Source organism: Anas platyrhynchos, chromosome 19, assembly GCF_047663525.1.
Source record: "Anas platyrhynchos isolate ZD024472 breed Pekin duck chromosome 19, IASCAAS_PekinDuck_T2T, whole genome shotgun sequence".
NCBI classification, from domain to species: Eukaryota; Metazoa; Chordata; class Aves; order Anseriformes; family Anatidae; genus Anas; species Anas platyrhynchos.
The window spans coordinates 5,097,554-5,111,920 of record NC_092605.1 but is presented as its reverse complement, the minus strand read 5'-3'; the positions used below and the strand labels follow the sequence as shown (position 1 = coordinate 5,111,920).

Genomic DNA, 14,367 nt, shown 5'->3' with positions numbered 1-14,367 from the left:
ATATATGTGTTTTTAACCAGCTTCTATGGCTAGAAGGAACATATAAAGCTGCCACCACCCGAAAAGGCCTATTTGAGTATCCAGGGTGGCGCACAGCTGCTGTGACACATTGTGTCCAATTAGGTAAGTCACCTTGCGTTAAGCCAGTGCTGGTGACACAAGAATTTATAGCAGTGACACAAGTACAGAAATTCAGGAGAGCGTTTTCATCCTGCAGTAACCACATAAAAATGCAGAAAGCAACATGTTGTTTTCAATTACCTTGAATATAAATTTTGAATTCTTTTAAAGGCCTCTTCATGCCTTGAAATCCTGCTTGAACAAAACATGGGCTTAAGAGAAAATGAATGAAAACTGGAGTTGCAGTATGAGTGCAGTGGGTACGTTTGCATCCACAAGGAAGGATTTGATACCATTTTGATAAGTGGAACAACCGATGGTATTTTTAATTCATTTCTGTAATGCTCTTCAATCATCTGGATTCATGAATAGAGAATTTCAAAGTTCTGACTACAAGAAAATCTTTTTAACAGCTTGTCTCTTAAAGATTTTTGGTTCATTTTGGCAGGTAGATACAGACATTCAGTGACAAGGAATGTTATTTACAAAAATAAGCAAAGCCCACAGAAGCACACTTGCAGAAATAGTGTTAAATTTACATAACCATGAAGTAAATAAAACCAGCTTGGAAGGTTTTTTGAGAAGGTAACTCATTAACCCCATTTGTTTTTGCCTTTTGACTGGTAACTTAAAATGCTGAATTCAGGCAGGCTGACATCACCAAACCTTAACAACAGGGACAATCCTGGATGTGCTTTTTACTAACCCTCCTTTGGAGCCAAAATGCCAATTAACACGTGTTATAATTTCTCAAAGGAGCACAATTAACATTCACGTTTTTGTCTGGGGATATAGCCACCAAGACTACTGCTCCTTTCAGCTATTTATGTGCCACTAAACCCTCATGCCTTTGCATGTGTTTTAAATGTAACCCAACATTTCTGTATGGGAAAATTATGTCACTGTTACAGAGAGAGCTAGTTCTTGGGTCTCCATCTGAGAACGCCAGCCTGATGAAGGATGCAGAGTAGTACAATGACAGCCACTTGTTGCCTAGATTTTGGAGATAAAAGCCTGCCATGTACGTTGTTAGATAAGCTTGAAGAAACACAGAGTGTCAAGGATATGGGGTAGAGCAAAGGTGGGATTTTAAAGGTTTGCCTGGGTTTCCATGGCAATGTTGTCTCTGTTAGTATGGGTCCTGGCTCAAATTCTTTTGTCAGATCCAGAGGTCAAAACACCCTGGAGTGGCAGGCTGAGGCAGCATTCCAGGAATGGGCCAGAGGGACGTAATGAAATCAATCCTTCCAGCTAGCTGACTTCTCTATCTAATGTTTGGAGACCTTTTTAGAATCTCTGATGGGCACCACAGTTCAGTCAAGCTTTTGCTTGAGGAATTTGACATTCGCTCTTGGATAGCTTACCAACTTTTATTCCTGGGATGTTCCTAGAGGATACGTATGCTGTCACATGCACTCGAGTAACTCTTCTATCATACCCACCACGCTGTGTAAGCAGTCACTCATCTTGGTTTTAATTAGTGATATCTTTGTAAGAGAAGATGACTCAATTTCATAAAGGTATTGAAATAGCCCCAAATAACCATAGCAGAAAGCTAATTTGGGGAGCATTACTAGGCGTATTAAAGTCTTTTTTTTTTTTTTTTTTTTTTTTTTTTTTTTTACAGAAAGAGGGCTTTTTAAAGGAGCCTGACTGACTGAGGTTTGCTAAGGAATTTTGTTTAGATCTAGATTCTTTTTCCCATGCTCTTAGAATACAATTCATCACTAACAAATACTGAAGAAATGCTGGACACTTCTACATGCTGCCACTTGCACTTTGCCTACATGGAAATGGTGACAGATACAAGGCCAGTGTGGGGCCAAGATTGTCTACGGCCTCTGATAACACACCTAGGAAATAACATAACTACAGTTCAAATACTCTGGCCCAAAAAGAAGCCAAAGATGCCACCATTTCTCATGGTTGGACCATAGGCTAAGTAAAAATAACCTAGAAAGATAACAATACTACATATTGTTTTCATTACCAAACCTGCAAATTAGCAATGGTGCAACTGACCCAAAGCGACAAAAACCAAACTCAGAAATAATGCTGTTGATCACAGATCATTTTGGACCTTTTTTTAGAGGTGCATTCTGCATAATAGAAATATCCAAATATGTGTTTTAAATACAAATCTCCCATGAGACAACATCAAATCATTTTTTTATAGCATTGTTGCAAATTGACACCTAGCAGCTGTTGAACTCATTAGATCGCACCAGGCTCCTCTGTTTGCCTGGCACAGCCACACAACCTGAAGCTGATTTAGTTCTTCATGAGCTCAGCCTACATCCCAGCCCCTCTTTCACAGTAAGCACTCATCAATTGTCCTTTCTTAAACAAACCACTAACTGCTCTTTCCTGAGAGCCCATCTGTTGAAATTTGAGTATTTTTATAACAATAAGAATGTGCTTGGATCTATCAGCATGTTTGGTTTTAGAGGGGATGGCTTCGATTTCCAGGCTGTATATGTAATGATAATGGCTGACTTGTCATTAACCTACAGATTTAACATTTTAATGGGAAACGAAGGAGCCTTATTTACAGAGGCTACAGATAATTGTAGCCTTCTCGGAGTTCTGCTTCAGGTAGGAGTAAAAATTCATTACAGTATTAAAGGTGGGTACTCAAAACCAGAACATACCTCTAAAAACAGTGATTCTGTCCATCTGCTCCAGTCATTTACAGACTGGATTAATCCTTGTGAGGAAGCTCCTAGAACAAGGATAATCAGAACCTTGTTTTTGTAGACACTTCAGCTGCCTTTGCACCACGAAGAGACCCTAGTAGGAGAAAACTGAACAGGGGAGTTCAGGAAGAGTTCGTGAAAGTCAAATTCAGTGGCTAACTGACAAAGCAGGCAAACTAAAAGTAAATATTTTTAATGTACTCATATTCAGTTATTTTATTCAGTTTAAAATAACCCATTTTTCTTCCTTTACTTTTCTGATGCAATACCTTGTTGCTGTCTAAGACACTGAGATCCTTAGGTGAGGGATAGCCCAGCTCCGTCTGATTATTTGTCCTTGCATCTTTAAGAAATATTTGCATAGGGCTACTTTATAATTCCAGTAAGACACCCAAGCCTGTGAATTATAGTGCAGTAATTCACACCTGCTGCATTTAACAGCACTCGGCCTTCTGCCTTTCTCTAACAGTACCTTCTTGTGAATTATTGCTCCATAAGTCACCCCCAGGAGCATCTTGCTGCTCCCTCATCATGTTGGCATCTAATTGCAGCAGTTCTCTGGTGTGATTTTGTACATGAGAGTTAATATTTATGCAACTGCATCACATAGAGTATGATTTTAGAAAGCCTGTACTTGGCTTGAGATTGCATGTTTTAAACCCTGACAACTACTAATGGTTTTGATGGCTATGCATTTTCAGCAAGCTTTTATCATCAAACACAAATGAGGAAAATGAGAGATTAGACCAACACAGTGATCAATTAACCAGTAATTCAAAGGAATGTAAAAGTGTAATTTAAACTGTAACATCCTCTTCCTGAACTACAAGGGTGCCTGTATATACATGTGTTACCTTAGAGAGGTGTTTAAGTCCTTGACAAATGTGGAATGTCACAGCCAGAGCCCTAACCTGATGTTCCAGGCGCCCTGTGACACCAGAGCAGCTTTGCATGCCAACCCAAACGTGTGGAGACACCAAAGCCCCTTCCACTTCTCCCAGCCGAGTGCCATCATAAATTAGGACTCAAAGGAAGAGGACACTGTGAGGTTAATTTTGTCTGTTTTCATATCTTAAGTAGCAAATTAACTGAAACTGCTGCCTTAGTGCTCCAATTTCCCTGCAGTGTCCTGGAGAAGAAAAGCGTGCATCTGGCAGAAAAGGCTGAACTCTTATCATGGTAGTATACAGTTATCCCCATAACACGGCAAAAAGTTCATGCTGGATTAGAATTGAAGAATCATCAAAAGGAAATTTTGCTACAGAGCTGAATGCTACAGTGTAATCAAAATTCACGTCTTCAGGTATTTTTAGAAAGGTTATTTACTGACCAGCATTAAGGGAGCATCTAAAGGCCTTACATTAAAATCAGGACTCTGTTGTGCTAAGCAGCATGTAAATATTTCCAGAGAAAGACAATTTTTCTTCGGTGTGTTTTATGCTGGGGTTATAGGCAGTAATTTCAAAGTGGAGAGGAAGGGAAAGGAAGAGGACGGTGTCTCTTGGGAGGAGAGGGGATCAGCCTTTTTCCAGAGTCTTTAAAGCTTTTGTTTATCTACACAGAAGCCCTGAAACAAACGCTAATACATACTGAGCAGCAGCTTAAAAACTTGTAACTTATTCAAACACCCTTCAAATAATTTGCAAACATACATGAGGTTTTTTGTTTGTACTTTATAAAATACTACCATTACAAAAGAAAGTAAAGGATTTGCTGCTGCTATGAGTCATCAGAGAATAAATGCAATGTGCAGCAGCAAAGATATATAACGCGTGGCCTGCTAAAAGAAGATGCTTTAGTATCACAGGATGTAAGAAACATCCCACATTTCTTCTGTTGCTTTTCCACTGCTACCCAGCTAACTGTCAGCTCGCCCTATGTGCAAAAAGCTGTGGTCACAACCCTCAACATTAATACAGACAACCAGTCCTTCCTGCCAAAAAACAGCATTCAGATGAAACGTGATGAGGCAAACAACAGTTTGTATTTCACACTTCATGGGAGCTGTACGGATGCTCAGATCTGCCCACACAAGCTTCTTGCAAGACCAAGATCCGAATCGTAATTTATAAAAAAGAAAAAAGAAACCGAATGAAAATACATGCACAAAAAAACCCCAAGCCTTCATAAGGCAAAAACAACTGTTGTTCTTCAAGTGGGGAAGCACAGATGGGGCCTACCATACCGAGGAGCCTAAAGGACTTGCATCCTTCTGTGGAGAAGTGGGACCACTGCCAACTCCTCACATTTCTAATAGAGCTAAACTGTGCTCCTCTGAGCAATGGAAACAACTTTCATTCATCTTATGAAGTAATAAAAAACAAAATAAGATAATTATTGGTGTCATTATAAAAGAGGATAAATTCCAGCAAACTCAATGAAAGTTGTGGATTACAATGAGTTACTAAAAACAATGAGAGCAGTATATTCTCTTCTCAATGTTTTAATGGGACACAGTCAATTTTTATTATCATGTATTTACTAGTCTTCCCAGAAGAAAACAGTATTTAAAATTAATGTAACTAATCTGAAAATCAGAGTGAATACTGCTAATTCACACAACGGTTTAGTTAGGCCTAATTCATTTCATAGCTAGAAACATTCTGCTAATGTTTAATACATGGAGAAGCTTTTAGCAACAAACTCCAATTACTGAATCCTGACTATCTTTGACTGGCTGAACGTGTAAACAGTCTTGTACTTAAATGCTCCAAGATCCCCTGTACAAGACTTTCATTAAAAAAAATCCTAGGGAGCTCTGCAGTCGTATAATTGTTTTAAGCCTTAGCATTTCAAAGGACTTAACCAATGTTAATTAAAATCTGATCCTAGTCTAAGAGCTGCTTTTCATTTGTTACCTGGATCTACGACTCTGAGCCCCCCTCCTTGCAGTCAGGTACCAGGTCTGTGCTAACCTCCAGCAATCGGTGTCAAACTCTGGCACTCCCGCGTTTCTAGATCTTTCTGCCTGAAGTGCTGGATGCCCTCATGCTCCCTGAAATAATGGGAAATGCAAAGTTTTTGTAGTTCTCAAAGTTATGCTACCTGTGAAGTGCTCACAAATGGATTCTAAGTGACTCACTTTAGATTTTGAGGTTTGAAAGATGAGACATAATAATATTTGTAAAAAAATTGTTGAAGGCTGTTATCCCCTCACGGTCTGCATAAGTAGGAGCTTGCTTCCCAATTACCTGCCTGCCACTGTAATGATTGATTTCAGCGCTTTATGAACAGCATATGCAGCCCTCCTATGTTTAGATAAGAGATTACAAGGACTATCAATCCTCAGGCTCTTGTGTACAATATTAAGACTGTCTAAAGTTAATATATTTCTTCCACAGACTGGTATTACTTAATTATATTAGTAGTAGTTCCAACCTGCAGAAGGGCTGAAGTGCTGCCAGGGATCCAGCCTGTCAGGTACAGCTTAGAAATGTCTTTGGTTGGTTAAGTTCATTTCTCCTGCCAAATTAAGAACGTAACACTCGAGGATAAATAGTCACAGAAAACTATTGGGACCTGAATCAGAGCTTGCACAAAGATTGCTGAAGTAGCTTTGGTATCGCTCACTGTAATGGCTGTCAGATCCCTTTGGATCGCTTTTATAAAAAATTTCCCTGACTCTTGTACCAAGGCAGTGCTCATTAGTTAGCTTGTTCCAGAACTAACAAGTTTATACCCAAGACAACATATCCACGTTCAGATTGCCTCCTGGAAAATCACAGTCTGACACTGGATTTCATACTCAGACACCAAGTGCCCAGACATCAGCTGCGGTATGCACCGTGCTGTCCTTTCACTATCCATGACAGCTCACCCAAGAAAGCCTTGGTTACCTTCAGTCCAGCACAGCATTTGGGAGGTTTAAAGAAATAGGAATGAACCCTTCCAAGCTCTCACAAAGCCAATGAATTGTACTGACGAGATGCTGCTATTTTGTGCTCCACACAGTGGTGACTCCCAGCTACAAGGATGCCAAACTCCAAGGCAGTAACCTTACTAGTGATAGAGTCAAATCCTGACACCCTTCCTCACGTGAAGTGAAGACGTACTCTGATTAGTCCTATTGCAGAGCCATGCTGTAAGCTCTGGGGACTCCCAGGGGTGAGCAGTGACTCTTACCTGCTGTTACACTTTCGTTGCCATTACCAAGGGAATGAGCTGACTTGAATAAGGCCCCATGGGACGGGCAACATGCTACCCAGAAAGAAAGGTGCAATCAGCCTGGGTGAATCTGTCTTTGTGAGGTGTTGGTGCTCACAGCCTGAACAGCACAGGTATTTGAGTACCTAGGGAGCACAGATAGGAGCTTAGGAGGATTTAGCAATAAATCCCTAAGCAGAGCATACCCTAATGACTGTTGAAATCACGGCATGATGGGTGTCTTTAAGCCATTTGCCGATTCTTACTTACCACACACCTACCTCTTAATGGTTCTGAGCAGCAGGTTTACAAATGGACTTAGCACCTAAAATCCCCTTAAAGCAATGAGAAATGAAACAGCATAGCTCTTTTTAAGATGTGACCCTATATTTTCAATAAAGGCTGTTGGGATTGCCTGGGTCGTGTAGCAACACTACAGTAGCTATAAACTAATTCCAACAAGAGGAGGAGCAGCTTCATGGTAAAGCTACCATGTTTTCTGCTAAGCGTGCAGTAAATAACATTTTGGTGCTATAGTTCCAAACATTTGCACCTGAGTGTTTAAAACTTTTCTAAATTATTCCTAATGCTTGTATATTGGACAATACACAGATCTGCTTTCTGGTGTTGTTTGTTTTTTTTTTTTTTTTCCCGACCCCCCCTTTGTGTTTACGTGTCTGCTTGCAAAACCACCTCATACATAATGCAGTGCAATAAACTGCAGCATGGAGTGGCTGTGCAGCCTTGCCCATGTGTAAATAGCAGGAGAAATCCATTACTCACAATGTATCCTTCGAATGCAATTCAAGTTTGACAAACATTAAACAATTTGAACCAACTACAGAAAGCAATGCTTCCTTTGAGTGCCTCTTAGGAAGCTCATCATCAAGCTATTCTTCAAAAACGCTGGGCAGAATTAATGATTTCCGTAAGGTAAATAACTATGTGCTGAAACAAAGCTGAGGTGCACTCTCAAACACTTGCCTTTGTAAGCGGGAATGTCATTTCCCAGTTCCAATGTTCGTACTGTTGGCTGTTTTAAAAACTCTCTTAATTGCAGCCGCTTTGTGTTGGGTATGTGTGCATGTATCTGGCTGTGCACGCTGTCCAGCACAATGGTACCATTTAGAATTTAAAACATAGCTTTTTCTCCTGTGTGGTACAACATTTTCATTTGTTCGTGCTTCATTTACGTAACTGAAGTGCAAGTCCATTTTCTGTTAAAGTAGATGTCTTATTTTAGAGCATTTAAAACAATCAACACCAGAACACAGTGCATTTAATGCAAAACATTGTTCTCCCCTACCATCACAAATCAGGAGTCACTCTATTAAAACCAGACTTTATCCAGATAAGGTTAATTCAGAAACAGGATCACTACATCTATATAAAATCTTTCTTCCATTTCCATTTACTGAAGAGCAAGCACTGTGTGGACACAACAATTTCATATTTCAGCCTATCAGAATTTCAGTGCTTTGTGAGGGAATAAAGACAATTACTTTGAGCCACCGCATGACAATCACAGAGCATTTTTCCCTTTTAGCTGGTCTGAGGCTTCTCACCAGCACAGAGGCACAAACTGACCCTCTGCCACCTGGGCAGTCCCAATGAGGCATATGCTGCTTGGGAACCCCAACAAGTTGTTTTGGGAGATTCATAATCAAGATTCCAGCAAGGAAGGATGAATAGGGGCTCTCCTTTTTTAATTTGGAACCACAAACAATTTCCCCAGATTTGAAAATGTAAACATCCCAACCATTTCTAACCTGAGCTGACTGATGTGTAATGTCCTACATCTCCTGGCCTGAGCCCCTGTGAGCACAAGGACATGTCCTCTGACAAACACACACCGCTACGCCTGGTGCAGCAGACAACATTTCAGACAGTTTCTCTTGTCTACTACATAACAGACTACACCAATCTATTTGTGGCCAGACAGGTACATCTTTCAGGAGAAGCCACAAATGGATTGTTTCACATCGTGCCAGCGTGAATCCACAGAGAGGCAGGGCTGGATCGGGCTGAGGAGGTGAAATCAGACAAGGAAGAAAACTTAATGGACTAAAATGGTGGGATGTCTTCTGCTTTCTGCTTGCATTTAGCTGTGCATGTGCTGATTTGTGCTAGGGAATCAGACCCTGGGCTGCTTGTGTGTGGTGGGAATATCTATCAGGGAGCAAGGAGGAGCTGAGCCACGTAGTGCTATGCTTAGTGCAAAGCCTGACTTTCCAGTACATGGATCTTTAGTAAATGACAAATAAAGGATTAAGTGCCTGAAGCACTAGCCCCTCTACCTCAATATTTATAGCTTTTCAAGTTATTAGCTTTTTAATTAACACTGAAAGATCTGAAAGCACCTAACTGTACTGTACCGTAATTATATTAACAAATTACAGACATGAAAATTAAAATTCGGTTGCTCTAATATTCTATTTGGAAATGTGCAAATAGAGTTGATGTTTTGCTAATAAATGCTTCTCAGATGTTATGTTTCTAAATGAAAAGAGAAAATGTACCTTTATAGTATTCCTTTAAGTGCTTCTGCCCTCATTTGGAATTAATCAGCAAATACAAACAGTACTTGAGCTTCGGAAATACCCCTTCCTTAACCTCACTCCAGTTATAACAATTTCCTAAATTACAGACTGTACATATATTAGGGATAACCATTTTACACCGGGATTCTGGAGGTAGTCAGCTTCATTTTCTCTCGCTTTTTCTCTCTCTCCATATACATAAATGCTGTTAAATATACACATGCAGAAGGAAGAAATTAGAAGACTGAATAATGCAAATTAAATGTCAGCTACATACACTCTCAGAAATGCAGTGTTTTCCCTTTCTAGCCGGCCAAATACACAAATTTGCTTTCTCCCACCAAAAATCTATCCAATACAAGCAGGCATGGGATTTGACTATCCCTGCAAATAAGACACCGATGCAAATTTGCTCTGTTTCCAAACCAGACCTGTCCTCAGCCTTCCCCGGTTTTGTAAATGGGACAATTCAGAATGTGTAAGACAGGAACAAGGAGGAGATGAGCCTGTGCTTGCTGATGGAGCCGATGGAAACCAAAACTGCAAACCTCCAGGGGCGAAGTCGTAGAAGAGGTAGCAGGAGAACTCCATGTCTGGAGCTGCCTGCTTCAAAACCAAGCTGGTATCTTACAGTAAAGGCCTGGGTAGCGTTATGATGTCCAGCCACTTCGTGGAAGGTACCACGAAGCATTTTGCAGAGGCCCAGAAAAGGCCTGTGTATCACTTACATCTAACACAAGGCTAATGCTGCTGGTTAATGAGGCAGTGTTTAAACAGTTTCAAGACCTATACTCTGCATGAAATAACCACAAAGAGCTAGGTATTAGCATTTTTTTTAGTTTCTCTGTCTGTGATGATACATAGCTACATGAGAGGCTTTCTGCCTTAAGAAGATTATATTAAATTCTCATAACTTCAGAAAAGTTATTCCTAGGTTACTCCAGTGTAACAGCAACAGCAGACAAACACATATTCTACCATATAATCCAGATTTCCCAGTAAGTCTCCCAATATTAAAGTGATTGAAAAACCCCAAATACCTAGCACTGCTTCAGTCTCAAAATCATCTGTTGGGTTGTTTTATCTAACACACAGAGGAAGTAACAGTCTGAAAATTGTGCTGTAACGAGATTACTAGAAGATTTATTATTAATTATTGCATAAAGAGACAGTGGTACATGTGGTGCTGAGTAAAGCACAGCAGGGAGAGGTAATCCCTGCCTGAAGTATTTTACAGTCTAAATACATAAGCAGTGTAACAGGCATAGGGACACAGCAAAGAAAGCTTCTGTTTTAGAGAGTACGTTTTTCTGCATGGTATCTTGGGAGACTGACTTCATTTTAGCTGATGTGATTTGACACTGGTGGCCTCCTTGGAATTAGCGAGCCATTATTTATGATCTGTACGTCCATATAAAATCAACGACTGCCCCCAACTCTTACTGTTGGAAATGTCAAGGCACCTGGACAGGGAAAAGGGCAGTGGCTTTGTTACCTGGGCTGTGGATCTGCAATTTGTATGCAGGAACTGCATGGGAGAGAGCCTGAGAGACACTGGAGAAGCAGGCAGAGGCTGTTTTGAGCCCATTACCTACTGCAGAGCAGCAGGAGGGAGTGCCCTGTGCGATGCATGGTGCTCTGCACACATTGCACCTGTGATACAGGACGGAAGTTCCCTTACCAGGCAGTGGGGTCTTGAGCTCAGCCGCTGCTCCTGTGTCTGACCTGAAGCCTTCCTGGGACAAGTAGCTCAGAACCAAACAGCAGCTGAGCCTGGAGACAAAGGCATAGCCAAAGTGACCCACAAACATCCCTGGGGGCTGGCCCTGCCTCCCTGCATGTCAGGGAGCTCATTCTGCCATTCAGCATGGGAAAAAACTCCCATGTCAGACCTGAGCACCAGGTAAAGGAACCGCTGGAGGGAGGGCAGTGGAAAGCCATCAGCTATTAAAGGGAATTGTCTGCATCCCTACTGAAGCATTAATAACCTGAAACAACCCTCTTGGATTTTAGTGCTGCAATGAACAAGCCTTTGCAGGACCCACACAGTTCAGGTCAAAGGGCTGTATTAATGCATAAATGGTGATTTGTGATAAGCTACACACGGGGAACAACCTGTGCAAGCTGAAGGTCCAAGAAAGACGTGGGCTTAGTAGCTCTCCAATGCTAACAATTTATACAAGATACAGTACCTGAAAAACACTAAATATCACGATTCAGTGGCAGATGAACCTACAGGTCTGTGTTCTCTCAATTGCTGTTAGTTCAGCAGATTTGTACAATGCACTGGTGGAAAAGATCAGTGCACAATTTTAAAATCGCAGTTTTACTGCTGTGGAATAAAATGAGACTGAAAAGAACAACTAAAAAGCAGTGCTGTGCCATGCATCCACACAGGGATGCCTGCTTCTGAAGTCTTCTCAGTACCACAGCCAACTGCAAGTAACCCATTGGTTCCTATGATTTATTTTTTGGACACAGAGCTCACTGTACTTTTAATAAATTTGAGCAATTGTACATGTACTGAAATACACATTTCCCCATGTTTCTTTGAAAAGATATTTTTACTAGTATGACTGAGCAATGCATCCTGTAAAAATGCAAATGAGAAATGAACTTTCTCAAGAAATGCTTGCTAGTCCTAACTTCAATGTTTTCAAAGCAACTGCAGCACAAAGATTAATTTTTGTGTTTGTATTTAGAGCCTTAACATATCCAGAAAACATCAACAGGTGGCCCAACGAAGTTGTGGTATCTCTGTTTTTGGAGAAAACTCAACTGGAGAAGGTCCTGAGCTACCTACACTGACTGACCCTGCTCTGAGTAGGGGATTGGCCAAGTCACTCTCCATCCAACCACTGCAACACCTTGACTGTTCCCTGTTCAGAGATGCTATAGAAAAGATTTATATATATTATCTACATATTTTAATTGTGAAACTGCATTTGCTCTACTAATAGTTTACTTCTACATACTAATTACTGAGACATGATACTCACACAGTGTTTCAGTAATAAGTTACATGATGCTCTGTGTGAGCTGAGAACTGAACTACAGAATTCAGCTCAGGAGGAAAATCCTGTGCTGCATGTTCAGACTCCAGAAGACATAGCTGTTAATGGGAAAGACAGTTTCATACTGAAAAATTCCACGAAACACACAGGTTGTTTTCCCTGGCAATTCTGAGACCTCAGGTAATAGTTCAGCCAGCTGCTTGAACTGGGGCTTACCTTAGGGTATTTAAGCAGTTATATCAAAGTTATACTAATTCTGCTTGAGTAGTTTCCAGGGTGCAGCTCCATACTACAGACTCTACTTGCTCTACTCGGTGCAGCTCTGCTAGGGATGTTAGTTCAGTATCAGTGCTGACCCCTGTCCATCACAGCTCTCATCAGAGCCTTTTTGCCTCTAACACTAACCTTAACCTAACAGTACGCTACTGTCTCAACCCATAGCTGCAGCAGTGACCTGGAGAAGAAATAAAATAACTTGAATTGATGGCAAAGTCATCCTATTTCTAGGGATTAACAACAATAGAAAAAGCTGTGAAGATACTGTGCACCACTGTTCCCCAGTTGTGCCTATCTCTAGGCTGTCCCTATATCTGACCCCTGCTCTTGGTGTATGCCATATCCCAGTGACCACTGCCCAGAAATATTTTACCTTTTATCCTGTTTCTTCAGTTCTAAGATGATGCAGGATTAAACTGAGCCCTTGAGATACTACAACATCAAAACTTCAGATTGACCAGAAGCCATTAGACCAGTAACCCCAGGCTGCCCCGGAAGAAACCGAAGACATTCCCCTGTAACAGTGTCACTCTGCATGTAGGACACTTTAACCATCCACTCTGAAATGCAGATGATGGCTGTGACTGAACACGAATTATGTTGACTGAGATCTTGGTATTTAGAATATCACATCTGCAGGTCCCTTTCCTTACAGAATCAGTAGCTTCATTACAGGTTTTTTATGTCCTTTTAACTGGCTGGAATTAGTCATTGATGTAAGCAGGATACCAGACTTCCTGGGTTTATGTTCTCATTAGGAACAGTCAATCCTGAGCATCCCGTTGGGACAGCGCTCCACGTGGCGAGCAGCATGCAAACTCCGTTACCATTTCCTAAGGACCTAATCAGGCTTGTTGCAATCTTTCTACTTTTCCCACATCCCCACTTCCTTCTCCGTCCAACCCACATCTTTTGCTTCACTGGAAGAGTCATAAAACCACTTCCTCAAATAAAGCACAGGTTGGTGTCACTGTGATTCATTAGTTCCCATTTGCCTCCTTTTGAATCCAGAGGGTTGGTGAATTACAGGTACATGATGAAGACCTTAAAGCTTAACAAATGAAATTTGAACACAACAGACTAAAAATAAATCAAGGTAAAAATGCCACTGTGAACTCTACCCAAGATCCCATCCATCCCCAAACACATGATCAGCAGTGGTTGAAATGAGTTTTGAAATTTTTCTCTTTGGAACTGAATGTTCCCTTAGCTGCTTTTAATTATTACAGTTAAATGCAGAAAAGTTTTAACTGTAAGCTTTAAACATCCTTTTAAAGATAACTTGAGGGAGTTGAGATCAGGAAAAGAAAGAATTAAATAAGCTTTCCGTCTTTTCCAATCTGTGTTGCTTTTCCACCCAGTGCCCTGGCCTTTTTATCCTCCTCTGTGTCTTTTCGAGAAGGTTCATTAACAAGCATCTTCAGAAAGAATAAGAAAAGAGGATGGAGTGCACGATCACTGCAAGACTGAAATGCACGCCTACAGCTGGCCTGGCATTCAGGAGCAGAAGAATTCTGACGAGGTTGGGGTTTGTGTTTTCATCCAGGATAACTACTTTGAAGGTGTTTTGTTTGTTTT

The 14,367-nt window shown here is 40.9% G+C and overlaps 1 long non-coding RNA gene across 3 annotated transcripts in view; it reads right to left on the bottom strand.

The window, feature by feature from the left end:
* The window catches only part of LOC106015888 (uncharacterized), a 212,607-nt gene that overhangs the window by 20,557 nt on the left and 177,683 nt on the right, over positions 1-14,367 (bottom strand). The gene's annotated exons all lie outside the window — the stretch shown is intronic.